The sequence below is a fragment of the Pseudonaja textilis genome, chromosome 2 (genome assembly GCF_049901715.1).
Source record: "Pseudonaja textilis isolate UNSWEBS1 chromosome 2, rPseTex1.2, whole genome shotgun sequence".
NCBI lineage: Eukaryota > Metazoa > Chordata > Lepidosauria > Squamata > Elapidae > Pseudonaja > Pseudonaja textilis.
The window spans coordinates 784,348-798,910 of NC_141991.1; the positions used below are offsets into that span (position 1 = coordinate 784,348).

The following is a 14,563-nucleotide window of genomic DNA, read 5'->3' on the forward strand; positions in this document are numbered from 1 at the left end:
GTTGCGCTCAGCAACCAGCCTGCATTTACAGCCATTTGCAACGTCCTGCAGTCACATGACCCCATTTTACAATGGTTTTGCCCAAGACCAGTATTCATTTCCCATTTTTGGAAAAAACTAGACAACGGTTGACTATTGCCTTGCTTAATAAACGTGGCATTCATTTAACGATCATGGGGTTCGCTTTCTGATCGCTGCAGAAAAAGGTGTAAAATTGGATTGATCGTGTGGATGATCCACTTTATGACTGACATGACTTATGACCCTGATGGATGGGCTCCATTATGGTCATAAGTCAAGGACTACTTGTAGACTCACTTGTGCAGATATACCAGTAATCCTTGACTTAACAACCAATCCAGTGATGGGATTCAAAAAATTTTACCACCGGTTCTGTGGGCATAGCTTGGTGGGTGTGCTTTGTGTGCACAGGGTTTGCTACTAACCTTTTCCTACAATCCTGCACTCTCCCTGTGTCTTCAATAGCTGAGGCACAGCAATCCGAGTTATCTGGGGAAACATCTCTTGCCAGTCACATCTATCCAACCCATTAGACCGAGGAGGCAGGGAATGTTGCGGGTCCCACCCCTGAGTGGGACCCAGAAGGAGGGCCTTCTCTGTGGTGGTTCCGTCTCTCTGGAACACTATTCCTCCAGAGCAGTGGTTGCCAACCGGTGGGCCGCAGCCCACTGGTGGTTCGCGAGAAAATTTTGGTGGCCTGCAGAGAAATGTCACCCCCAGAGCACCCTCCCAAAGCAATTAATCTGGGCTGCGCAGGAACACAAGGTTGCGCAACACACATGGCCCACGGGAATTGAATATTTACATACATGATGTGTTGTGAGTTAAATTTGTGAGTTTGCTTGCAAGCAAATTTTATGTGACAGACTCAGCTAGCCAATGGCAGATAGATAGATCTCTAAATGAATCTGTGATTCTGTGAGCAACTCAATCTGCCTGCCTGCTTTGCCTGATTTTGGGTAAAAGTTGCTTTTTTTAATAAAAAATTCAATATTTCTATAAATATTTATAATATTTACATATAAGCCATGCCCCGCCAGTCACATGATGACCAAGCCACTCCCACAAATTAGACCATGCCCACAGAACTGGTTGGTGGTCCCTGGGATTTAAAATTATGAGTTTGGTGGTCCCTGAGGTCCAAAAGGTTGGCAACCCCTGCCCCAGAGATTAGAATGGCCCCCTCACTAATACTCTCCCAAAAGGCAGTGAAGACCTGATTTTGCCAGCAGGCCTGGGGAACCCAGAGAGGGATGAAGCCCATCAAATGGTTAGTGTGATCTGCTGTTGTCGGGGTGGGGGATGGGAGTTGTTTTTGTTTTGTTTTGTTTTTTGTTTTCCCAAATTTTGTTCTATTGTCCTTTACTAATTTATTTGATTCTTTTTGTTAGTTTTTATTGTTCTTATTTTTTATTTTTTGTTTTACATGTGGTTTTACATTGTGTAAGCCGCCTCGAGTCACCATGGGTGAATAGGTGGCAATATAAATTAAATAAATAAATATAAATAATTAAACAAATAAATCCGCTGTGCCGCGCGAAGCAGCTGCATTTCAAAACCAGGAAATAAAGGTCAGAATGGAGCTGGGTGGGCGGGCGGGCCCAGCAGCTGATCGTAGGAGAAAATCGGTTCACTCACAGATAATCCTCGGAGCTACCGGATCGGCCAAACCAGGCCGAACCGGTAGAATACCAACTCTGAATCAAATACTTAGTGGGAACAAATATGCAATGGGTAAATTGAATTCACTTAATAGCTGCATTGTTCACTTAACCACCACTGCAAAAATGCTGAGAAATTGGAACAGGGTCACATGATGCCTCGACTTACAACAACAACTTATAACTGTAATTTCACCTGGAGGCTAAAGCATATGAAGAACAGTTGCAGGAATAGAGTGCGTCTAGTTTAATGAAAAGAAGGACCAGGGGAGACATGATAGCAGGCTTCCAATATCTCAGGGATTGTCACAAAGAAGAGAGAGTCAAGCTATAGGACAAGAAGCAATGGATGGAAACTAATCAAGGAGAGAAGCAACCTAGAACTAAGGAGACATTGCCTGGCAATTAATCAGTGGAGTAGCTTGTCTCCAGAAGTTGTGAATGCTCCAACACTGGAAGTTGTTAAGAAGAGAAGAGAACAACCGTTTATCTGAAATGATAAAGGTCTCCTGCTTGATCAGAAGGGGTGGACTAGAAGATCTCCAAGGTCCCTCCCAACTCTTTATTTTATACACATATGCGCTATAGTACTGTAAGAAGAAATACATCTCGTCATTCCCGCAAGTCTTCTTGCAGCCGTGTTAAAATGAAGTCCAACATCTTGGGAGAATGTTCCACTTGTCTTCCACAGCATCGTGTCTCAATTAACCTTAGAGCCTATTGGTCAACTGCTGACTGCAGGATAAGTTGCTAGCATGAAGAATTATTTTTCCTTTTAAGATGAAAAGCGAAAGATGGCTTTCATCACTCAACTGAGCTTCTGAAATAACTGTCTTGAACGACCATAACTGTCTTGAACGACCATATTTTTCTCATTTCTGCTTTAATATCATATCCGGCCTGTTTCCTTTCTTTTCTTCTCCGCCACCCAAGAACCCAAATTGTTGACGGACAAGCCAAATGAAAACATCCCACAGTTTCAAAGCCGCTGGCCAACATGTGATTTTTATTTATTTATTTTAAATAACGCGCTTTCAACACGCCTCTAAAAATTGGCTTTGAAAACGTGGCTTTTATAGATCGTCATAAAATGCTACTGTTTTCCCCGAGTTAACGAATTTTTATTCCCATCTGCTTGAAATGCCTTCTGCAAAAGTAACAGGACAGAAACGCTCAGGATCCCATAGAAGAAAATATCCAGGGTTGAACTGTGGAGCTCTTGATGCTCTTGAGCGCGATTGTTTGTTTGCAATTGTTACATTACCAGACTATATCACATCTTCAGTGCTAGTGAATGTTCCCTGTTTATATACATTAGCTTGCCTGCCAGTAATAGCGGGTATAGCTCTCTCTTTGGTGGTTCCTTGATTAGGTTATTGTTTTCTGCTTGATTGGTTGTCTGGTGTTAATCCCTGCTTATCTGGGTGTAGGCTGCCTGAGGCAGTGTGTTCCGGTCTTATTTTTTCCTTAGCTTTTTTATTATCTCTTTTGAATGGTGTGTAAATGTGGTTTATCTCTGTGAGTCTATTTGTTAGTTCAGGTGGATCGGTTCCCACAGAGACGCGAGACCAAAAGTGTTCATTCAGCTCTTTATTTGGTATACAGACCAGTACAGGACCTCGGAGCCGCGGCAACCCTTCATATAGGAATTGCTCGCGGCTCGGAGGCCAATGACAGGGCTTTGAATCTCCTGCAAACGGCTCGGCCGATCGCGGTTGATTCTTAGCATGCCAATCATGGCCGCTTAGTTGGCCAATCAGGTTGCGGTCCGTGTGGACCAATCAGGATTCAGGGTTTGGAGTATGCTAATATAGAACACTATTGATGACTGATTTGTCTGAATGCTAAACTTCAAGGAATATGTCGTTACTGGTAACTCTAAGTGAATTTTTATTGATCAAGACTGAATGATGCGATTTCAAGATTTGTACAGAATAGAATAGAATAGAATAGAATAGAATAGAATAGAATAGAATAGAATAGAATAGAATAGAATAGAATTCTTTATTGGCCGTGTGATTGGACACACAAGGAATTTGTCTTGGTGCAAATACTCAAATATTGGTGCAAATACTTTTTTTTCTTAAAAAGAAAAGATACATTCGTCAAGAATCATAAGGTACATCACTTAATGATAGTCATAGGGTACAATAAGCAATCAAATCATACTAGGAAACAGTCAATTTAAAGACAAGAATATGGGATAAAGGAGTCTTTGATTGTACTTTCAGAGAAAGTGATAAATCACTGCATTAAGAAGAAAGGAAATGAATATAAAGTTGGTTTGTTTGATTATGGTTAAAATATATATGCTGTTATTTCTGGTAACTTCCAATGGATGTTTGTTAATTAGGACTGAATGACGAGGCTTTAAAAATTTGCTTATAGGTAAGAGATAAGACATGGGAAGAAGAGATCTTTTGCTATAGTATCAGAGAAAGTGATAAGTTAATGGAATTATTTGGACTTGATGAAAAAGGAAGTCATTTCTATACATATCTCTTTCCATTTTTTACTATATTTTTTCTATCTTTTCTATTTTTTCTCTCCTCATTTTTCTTTTTTATATTTAGTTAATAGCATTAGGTTTTCAGCTCTGCTCCTGTAAACTTTAATAAAAATAAGTATTCAAAATTTACGTTTCAGTGTTGTTGTTTTTATATGATGAAATACATCAATATTCCACAAATGCATCAATTTTCATTGTCAAGATGGTAAATATCAATAAATATGGGCTGTTGGTTCCATATTCAAACACATTTCATCAATAAATATAACCCGCATACAAATAAAAATTATTTGGGGCTCTTCTGTCACTTATAAAAATGGAAAGCAATCCCGAAAGCAAAAAATTTAAGAAACACTGATTTAGAGGAAATACACTTTGCCCCGGAACTGGAAATGCATCATTCTCTATGGTGTTCAATTTTGGTGGCTTCAATACAGGTCGACCTCAGTTCTTAGAATTCTGGGAGTTGAAGTCCACCTGCCTTAAAGACACCATGGTGGGGGAAAAAAAGGTTGTCTACAGAGTAAATTTTTCTTTGGGGTTTTATACATCTTTTTTATTCATGGTCTCAGAGGTGAGCCTAAGCAGATCTTAATAAACAGAATTACCTCTTATATCATGGTCTCTTCATAAATGAATTGTCCGGGCGGGGGGGTATACCAGTGGTGGTATTCAGCAGGTTCTGACCAGTTCTGGAGAACCGGTAGCAGAAATTTTGAGTAGTTTGGAGAATCGGTAAATATCACCTCTGACTGGCCCCACCCACATCTATTCTCTGCCTCCCGAGCCCCAGCTGATTGGCTGGGTTTTCTTTTGTTGCCCTGCAGAGGAAAACGGAGCTGGAAAGCAGGTTAGTGGGGTGCGGAGGGAAGGGGGATTTTACAGTATATCCTTCCCCTGCCACTCACACCAAGCCATGCCCACCAAGCCACACCATGCCCACCAAGCCACGCCCACAGAACTAATAGTAAAAGATTTTGAATCCCACTACTGGGGTACACCCAGAGTTTGGGAGAGCCAACTACCCTACAATCGCTGATTGCGATCCTCTAAACTGGATGTTCTCCAGAACTGATTCCAATTCCAGGTTTCTTCAGATCATTTTACCTTATAGTGACGGGATCCCGTTTTGTTTTGTTTTTTTAATTATATAGTAGTCCTCTACTTACAACTACGATCAAAACCAGAATTTCCATTTGCAAGGGGGTTGCTCAATGAGTCCCTCCCAATGTTACAACCTTTATTGCTTATGGTTCTGAAGTGAATCACTGCACATAGTTTTTAAATGAATCTGGCTTCCCCCAACGGACCTCGTAAATATCTGCCAGTTGCTAAGTGCCTGAAATTTGATCGTGGGGATGCTCCAATAACCACAAGGGCAAGGATCCGTTGCAAGTCACTTTTTTCAGCACTTGTTGCAATTTCAAACCATCACTAAACGAATGGTTGTTAAGGTCGACGCTACTTGTATGCAAAAATTGTTTTTTGGGGGGAAAAATAGCAGTTTTGGGGGTGCGGGTATTGGAGCTAAATGACACAGGGGGGAACCAGTTGTTTCTTTTATTGTTCTTTTATTTTTCTTATATCTACCCATTTCATGTATTCATAACTATGTATACACTTATACTTATTATCTTGTAAACAATTGACAAATCAAATAAATAAATTAAATAAATAAATAAATTTCTCCTTCACACCCTTGCCTCGTCCAGATTGTGAGCACACACACACACACACACACACACACACACACACTGCAGTTCCAGTCCACTGCAGTTCTCTCTTTTGATGGCTCCAATTCACATATTCCTAATGTTTATCTTCTGCCTCGTTCCTGCTTGGTCCACAGAGACCCAATGCCCTTTTCGGATGTGGTTGATCAAAGCAGTCCTTCCATCCTAAATGAAGTTGACTCATGCATTCTTTTAAGACATCAGCTCGAGTCATAGTCACAGTCAGTCAGTAATTACTTCCATCAGTTAACCGTGCCTCCCACAAGCATTTTCTTCACCACCCCCCTCGGCTGGTGACACCCGGTTCCAAGATTACCAAAAGGAGAAAAACAACCTTCCTCCTTGTTCGTAATTTAGAAAACATCTATCACACGCCTTACTCCATTCTCTGTCTTTATTGAGATATATATATATTTAAAAAGTCACGCCAAGCTACAAAAAGCTACAACTCCTTGACTCATCATCAAGAAGCTCTCTCATTTCAGTGATGGCCCCTGCTTTTCATTGACCTCTCGTGGGTTTATGATGTCATTCTGGAGACGGGGAAACTGCACAAGCTGTTCTAAAAGTGGCCACATGACAGCTTTATGTAATGGCACAATCCACCTGTTCTCCAGTTGTCTTGGGATTCATCTCCCTGATTTCCCAGCAGGAAGGCCATACAATGCTGTGGCCTCTTCTACCATACCATTGTACAGTGGCACTCTCAAGAGTTGAGAAGGGCACACAAACATACACACACACATACATACACACACAAAATCTGCCCGTTCCAGTCCAATTTCACCCTCCCCTCTTTCCAATTTTTCTGGGAAGGAGTATAGAGGTGGTCTTGAAGAAGACACTCAGGCTGCTTTTAGATAAATCCCAGCTTAGCTCTGGAAGGAAGAACCCAGGAGACCTCAAAGTTGCTCCACTTTGATGCTGTCGGTGCAAGATACAATCTGGGTAAGTCACCAGGACCAGAGGTTTAGTCTTCCAAGCATTTGGACTCGTGATAGAGCCCTGTCATGCCCCTGTCGGAGTCTGAACCCGAGGAGGAAGACAAACAGCTGACAGGAGTGGGAGTGTGGCTCCATTGGCTGTGGAGGAAACTGGGGAAGGGCAAAGTCCGACTGGGCAGAGCAGGGAAGCGGTAGAACAAGGGAGAAGGAGTTCAGAGGAAGACCTCTTCAGTTTATCTTGTGTTGACTTTGGTTATCTGTGTCCCAACCATGTTGAGTTATTGCTGTGCCTTCACATCTGGAATTCTTGCTACTGCCCTACTGGACTAATTACCTCATTTTGCCTTGATTGGACTTATAGTTACAGTTTTTGTTGGCCATGTTTTGGACTTGATTTTCTGCAGCCAAAGGCAAGAGCCTGGGAGAGCTTTTCTCCAGCCCAGAAGGTAACCAGGACATTGGGGGCAAAGTTGGAGCTAATACAGGGACTCCTACTGATTATCTGACTGTGTTGCCTTGGTGCCACACCCCGGGTCATCCCATAACCCATTCTCAAGGAACTTCTCTTCACCAGAATGTGAACGAGTCCCAAAGCTCAGAAGACAGAGCCTCTAGTCCCAGGGACAAATCCAGATTAGATCCTGCAATATTACCTCGGGACATGTATATTTGCTTTCATATGTGATGCTCTTGGGCAGGGGTGTCAAACAAAAAGGCCCGCGGACAGAATGCAGCTTATGATGTGGTTGGATCCAGCTCATGGGGCTATCCTAGAAAATGTAGGGGGCCAGCTGTGTGGCTTCGGCCTGGTCTACCCAATACAAAGAGGAAACATCAGGCCAGTGTGGCTTCGGCCCGGTCTACTCAGTGCGAAGAGGAAACATCAGGCCAGTGTGGCTTCGGCCTGGTCTACCCAATGCAAAGAGGAAACATCAGGCCAGTGTGGCTTCGGCCCGGTCTACTCAGTGCGAAGAGGAAACATGCCAGCAGTTTCGGGAAGTGGCCTCAAGCTGGCCATGCCCACCCAATCAGCCACATCCACCCAATTGGCCACGCCCACCCTTCCCCCCAAAGTCAACCACAGCCCTGATGCGGCCCTCAGTGAAATTGAGTTTGACACCCCTGCTCTTGGATGTAAGAATGAGAGAGAAACAATCCGTCGGGCTTCCCAGATTCTGGTATAATACTTGATAACAATTAAGGAGACTTCAAGGGTGGTTCCTTCACAGCGGTTGTTGAATATCTTCTTCAACGTCATCTCCATACTGCTCCACAACATCTCACCCGATCCAAAAAGGGGACCACACGACCCTCTGGGTCAGTGCAACCATCGTCAATATGAGTCAGCTTCTAAGCATCTGAATTTTGATCATGTAACGTGTGAATGACGGTCATAAGTCACTTTTTTGTTCAGTGCCGTCATAAAATTTGTACCGAACACTAAATGAACTGTTTTAAGTTGAGGACTACCTGTGCCAGTTTACCAATTGCCAGAATTACCAGCCTCAGAGAACAGCATTTGGTGGGGAAAACGTTTTTTTTTTTTTTTTTGGTGAAGATAATGCAAGAGAAGAGGAACACGTGCCTATCAATTCATTCCTATTTGATAAGGATGAGATCAGTGACTGGAACTGTATCGCTCTTTTTTTTTTCTTCCCTCATTTAAATCCCGGGAGCCTTGTCTCAGACACTTATATATTCATCCTTTTTTCGTAAGGGAACTCTTTGTCTTTATTAAAAATCCATAAATCTAAGATCTTCCCGACCCTCTTGGGGTGGGGAGATAACTTGATGCCCAACATAAACAAGTCAGTAATGCAACTATTCTCTCCTTTTACAATGTGCCCCTTCATGTTATTAATCTTATTAATCAATCCATTAAACATTTCTTCATAGCTTCACCAGCTGTGTTTTGTAACCATCTGCGCTGGACGAGAAGTGGACATGGGAGTTTGGAAAATGTGAAACTGTCTTCAAAGTCTGGTTTCTCTGTCTCAGCAGGAGGTGGGGGTGACCTGACTCAACTCCCAGGACTCAGGCAATTCCCTATTGTCAGAATTATTAAAATAACGAGAGTTGGAAGGGACCTTGGAGGTCCTCTAGTCCAACCCCCTGCCTAGGCAGGAAACCCTACACCACTTCAGACAAAGGATTATCCAACATCTTTTTAAAAACTTCCAGGGTTGGAGCATTCACAACTTCTGGAGGCAAGTTGTTCCACTGATTAATTGTTCTAACTGTCAGGAAATTTCTCCTTAATTCTAGGTCGCTTCTCTCCTTGGTGAGTTTCCACCCATTGCTTTTTGTTACATATATCATTCATATCAATAAGCTTGCAGTTTTTCTGTGAAAATATTTACAGACCCCTCACATCCCAGAAAAAAGACTGTTTCAACTCCTACCCTCAACCATGTATGACTGTAACCTTGTTGCTTGCATCCTTACGATTTATATGGACTGTTTCCTAGTATGATTTGATTGTTTATTGTACCCTATGACTATTATTGAGTGTTGTACCTTATGATCCTTGACTCCTGATGAATGTATCTTTTCTTTTATGTACACTGAAAGCATTTGCACCAAGACAAATTCCTTGTGTGTCCAATCACACTTGGCCAATAAAGAATTCTATTCTATTCTATTCTGTTCTCTTCTGTTCTGTTCTGTTCGGTTCGGTTCGGTTCGGTTCTATTCTATTCTATTCTGTTCTGTTCCATTCCATTCTGTTCCGTTCCGTTCTGTTCTGTACTATCTATTTTCTCTTTAATATAGACTCCAGGACAAAAGAATGCAAAATTCGTGATGGATCAACCCGACCAAAACTTATATTTGAGACTAAGGAAAGAGCATTGAAGAAAACCTAAATGGGGAAAGGATTTGTCTTTAGTTCTTTCTATCTATTCTGGGATTAGGTTACATGCTCTGAATCTCAGCCTTTGCTTGGAAGCGGAGGGCATACAATTTTTGTCAGGTTGGGTGCCATAAGTGGCCGTGAGTGATGCAACGACGCCCAGTGCAGGAGGCATGTTTGTTATCGTCACCTACCGTCACCTACCAGTACAGACTAGAACACTGGGCCACATCTAACAAAATGAAATTCGGCGTAGAGAAAAGTCAAGTCCTACACTTAGGCAAGAAAACCCAAAAGTACACATATAGACTGGGTGAAACCAGGCTCGATAGCAGTAAGTGTTAGTGCCTTGCAAGTTAACATCGCATTAAAACCAGAAAAGGAGAAAAACCATGGCAGTAAAATGAAAGGAATTCAATATTTATTTTTACTTAATACTTTTATCCTCTTTCATAGGTTTTAGATATATATAAAAAGGGATAAAAGTATTAAGTAAATAGAAATATTGAATTCCTTCCATTTCTGCGCAATGTACTTCAGTTTTTAAATTCCTTTTAGCTGTGTGTACTTTATACATATATATTTAACTTTTAAATTTATTCTTTGGATCCCACCCGCCTTATGTTGGCCTATGACCGTAATAAAGATTTGATTGAGTGTGGCTCATGTTATGCCTTTTCATTTAATGACAGGGTTAGTGACCTTTGGCCCCAGTAAACATTTCCATCTGGAACCAGTCTCCGCACCATCTCCAGAAAGCAGCAAAAGTTGAAGGATTTCAGCCCATCCCAAAGGTGCTTTTTCAAGAAGCAACTGGGCTTTCTTGTTTTTCTTTGAAGATGTTTCGCTTCTCATCCAAGAAGTTCCTTCAGTTCAAATCTCAACCTATGTGCCCTCCTCACTGGGGATCCTTTCATCCGCCCCAGCTCTTGACTGCTTTTCCTGTAACCACTAGACTCCTCTCCCTATACAATCAGATTACAGATTAACAGAATTGGAAGGGACCTTGTAGGTCATCTAGTCCAACCCCCATCCCAAGCAGACCCTACACCATTTCTGATAGATAGCAGTCCAGTCTCTTCTTGAAAGCCTTCAGTGATGAAGTTCCCACAACTTCCAAAGGCAAGCTGTTCCATTGGTTGTTCTCACTGCCAGGAAATTTCTCCTTATTTTCCGGTTGAATCTCTCCTTGTTCAGTTTCCCTCCATTATTCCTTGTCTGGCCTACAGGAGCTTTAGAAAATAGCTTGACCCCCTCCTCTCTGTGGCAGCCCCTCAAATATTAGAACACTGTTATGATGTCTCCCCTGGTCCTTCTCTTCACTAGACTAGCCATGCCCAGTTCCTGCAACCGTTCCTCGTATGTTTTAGCCTCCAGTCCCCTAATCACCCTGGTTGCTCTTCTCTGCACTCTTTCTAGAGTCTCAACATCTTTTTTATAGGGTCGTGACCAAAACTGGATGCAGTACTCTAGGTGTGAACCAAGAACCAAGACTCCCAAATATTGTCCTGTGCTTGACCTCCTAGAAGTGTGAGAGAAAGGTAAGAAGACCTTTGTCTGATCTGTCAGATGAGTTTGGCTGTAGGCCTTTCTCTTGGAGTGAAGGGGTAAAAAGGAGAGATCACATTTCCGGCCTCCATCCCTCGAGGTCTCGGCCTCCCTCCTCCATCCATCTCCATCACCAGTCCATTCTGGGCGCCCCATCTGGTTTGCATCGAGGGCTGCACAGCTGCAGAGATTCACCGCTCACATCTGCTTCCAATCCTGAGACATGACTTCACCCAATCTGGAGCCTGAGGTCTTGCTGAGTCACCCGCTGATGGCCCATCCCACCTAAATCCCTGCTGCTTTTAGGACATAAGAGTCTGGACACAGGGAGGGGCCCTGAGGCCTTCACTGCTGTTGGGAACTCTTCCAACATCTGCCTTTTTGACTTGTATCTTGAAGGGGGCTTGTGAAGGACACAATTTCATGGTAGGATACGCTTGGCTGGCCGGTGCGACTCTCCCATGTTGCTTACATTTTTTGAGAAGGCATTTCCTGACCGAACGCATCGAAAGGGAACCCTGCTATGTCCCTAACCATAAAAGGGAATTAAGCCCCCATCTCCCGTGTCAACACCCCGATCTGCATGAGGTTGAACTCCTGCCTTTCTGCTGACCAAATAAACAGGGTTATAACACTGTACATACAATGCAATTAAAACACAACCTCAGAGCAGTGCTGCTCAAACTGGGCAGTTTTAAGATGTATGGACTTCAACTCCCAGAAATCCCACAACCAGCATTGCTGGCTGTGGGATTCTGGGTGTTGAAGTTCACACACCTTAAAAGAAAAATGGCAGAATGGTTTGATTACAACCCCAAAGTTACAATAACAGGAGCATCCACAGGATGGGACCAAACTGGTCAAGATGGCAACCCCATTGTGGCCGCCATCTTGATTATTATTTTTTTAACCTTACTTTAGAAACACCCTTGTCCCCAGAACTAAAGTTTATATATGGGCAGCCTGATTTGAATGAAAGAAATTTGAGAAAAAAAAGTATTTGAAGAAGTGTCAGTCGAAGGCAGGGGATCAGACTTGATTTCATTTAAATTATGCTTGATATCCCCCTGCTTCTTGTTTCAAATGTCTGCTGATTTAGAATTGTTTCTCAAGGGTGTTGGTTTCCTCTTTAATTTCGTTTGTTTTCCTTCAGAATGGAAACAAATTTGAGTTAAAAACAATTAAACCTAAACACCATCAGGGAATAATCAGGTATCTTTTTTGAGATCCAGGCCGAGCCATTTTGGCCTGACTGAAAGGAAAATAGAAAATTCTGGCCAATTTTGAGCACCAAGTATTATATCTGGATCTTTTTGTAACTCAGTAACGGGTGTGTTATTCTCAGTTGTTGAACACTTGTAACTTCCCATTTAAAAAGGAAGAAAGGGAATAATAATAATAATAAAAAGTTTTACTCCAACATTGAACTAAGGCTAATGAAAATCAGCCAATGCTGGGATGGGAAGTGGAAAAACTAGGAATAGAATTTTATGACTAATGGATTCTGAGAGAAGTTTCATTTCTGTTCTGAAAGCGAATCCCTCAGCTCTTAATAAAGCCCAAGACTCCTTCTTTGCTAATTCTGAGGGGGAAACTTTATGAAATGGAGTCTTTATTTCATTTTTTAGAAGATCTGGTGAATCACTCTGCACCTCTATAACTGTCTCGTTTGGTTCTGCAACCCAACAGGACAGCCACAGGCTTCAGAGGATAATTAGGACTGCAGACAAAACAATTACTACCAACCTGCCTTCCATTGAGGACCTGTACACTGCACGAGTCAAAATATTTACAGACCCCTCACATCCCGGACATAAACTGTTTCAACTCTTTCCCTCAAAACGACGCTATGGAGCGCTGCACACCAGAGCAACTAGACACAAGGGTAGTTTTTTCCTGAACGCCATCACTCTGCTAAACAAATAATTCCCTCAACACTGTCCAACTATTTCCTAAGTCTGCAATACTATTACTGTTAATCTTCTCATTACTCCTTATCACCCATCCCCTCCCACTTGTGACTGTAACTTTGTCGCTTGTATCCTTACAATTTATATTGACTGTTTCCTAGTATGATTTGATTGCTTATTGTACCCTATGACTATTATTAAGAGTTGTACCTTATGATTCTTTACTCCTGATGAATGTGTCTTTTCTTTTATGGACACTGAGAGCATTTGCACCAAGACAAATTCCTTGTGTGTCCAACCACACTTGGCCAATAAAGAATTCTATTCTATTCTATTCTGAAATAGCTTAGAGATTACAAGCCACGGATTTGGCTCTCCTAACCCAGCAGAATATATATGGAAAACAATCCATGTAACATATCTACGATTTTGCTAATACAGAATACAGGTAGTCCTCGATTTATGAACGCAGCTGAGCCTACAATTTCTGTTGCTAAGCAAGACACCCATTGTGAATTTTGCTCCATGTTGCGACCTTTCCTGCCCCCGTTGTTAAGCAAATCACTGCAGTTGTTAAGTTAATAACAGGATTGCTAAGTGAATCTGGCCTCTCCCATTGACTTTGCTTGTCAAAAAGTCGCAAAAGGGAATCACATGACCCCAGGACACTGCAACCATCATGAATACAAGTCAGTCGTCAAGCATCTGAATTTTGATCACGTGGCCATGAAGATGCTGCAACGGTCACGTGAAAAATACTTGTTAAGTCACTTTTTTTTCAGTGACGTAACTTTAAACAGTTACTAAATGAACTGCTGTAAGCTGTGGACTATTCTAGAGGTTATATAAATAAATCCATTTCCCCTAGCACGGTAAAGAGACAGACTTAATTTATCCGTTAGCTACTTCCCCTCTTATTTTGGCACTGTCCCACGGCCGTCTTGGGAGTGTATGAAATCTGTATTTTTCCATTATTTTTGGAGGGAAGTCAGGTGACTGCAGTGCTTGGAAAGAGGTAGAAAAGAGGAATATAATGAATTTCTTGCCTGTGTACCTGAAGGACTGATTCCGGTAGTGGTATTCAATTTTTTTTTTACTCCTGGTTCTGTAGGCGTGACTTGGTGGGCGTGGCAAGGGAAGGATACTGTAAAATCCCCATTTCCACCCCACTCCAGAGGAAGTTTCTTCCCCAAACCCCCAAAACTTTAACCTTAGACTGTCTACTATTGACCCCTTTCCTAAGAGGTCTCTAGGGGGCGTGCATAAGCGCACCAACGTGCCTACCGTCCCTGTCCTATTGTTTCTTTTATTTTTATTTTTATTTTATTTTTCTTATATGTACCCATTTCATGTATTCATAACTATGTATACACTTATACTTATTAT

The 14,563-nt window shown here is 42.1% G+C and overlaps 1 long non-coding RNA gene across 1 annotated transcript in view; it reads left to right on the top strand.

The window, feature by feature from the left end:
- The window catches only part of LOC148126517 (uncharacterized), a 30,545-nt gene extending 16,078 nt beyond the window's left edge, over positions 1 to 14,467 (top strand). Inside the window, exons 2-3 of the long non-coding RNA XR_015742512.1 lie at positions 11,161 to 11,260; positions 12,957 to 14,467. This is a non-coding gene — a long non-coding RNA (uncharacterized LOC148126517). The remainder of the gene's footprint in view (positions 1 to 11,160; positions 11,261 to 12,956) is intronic.
- Positions 14,468 to 14,563: the final 96 nt, after the last annotated feature.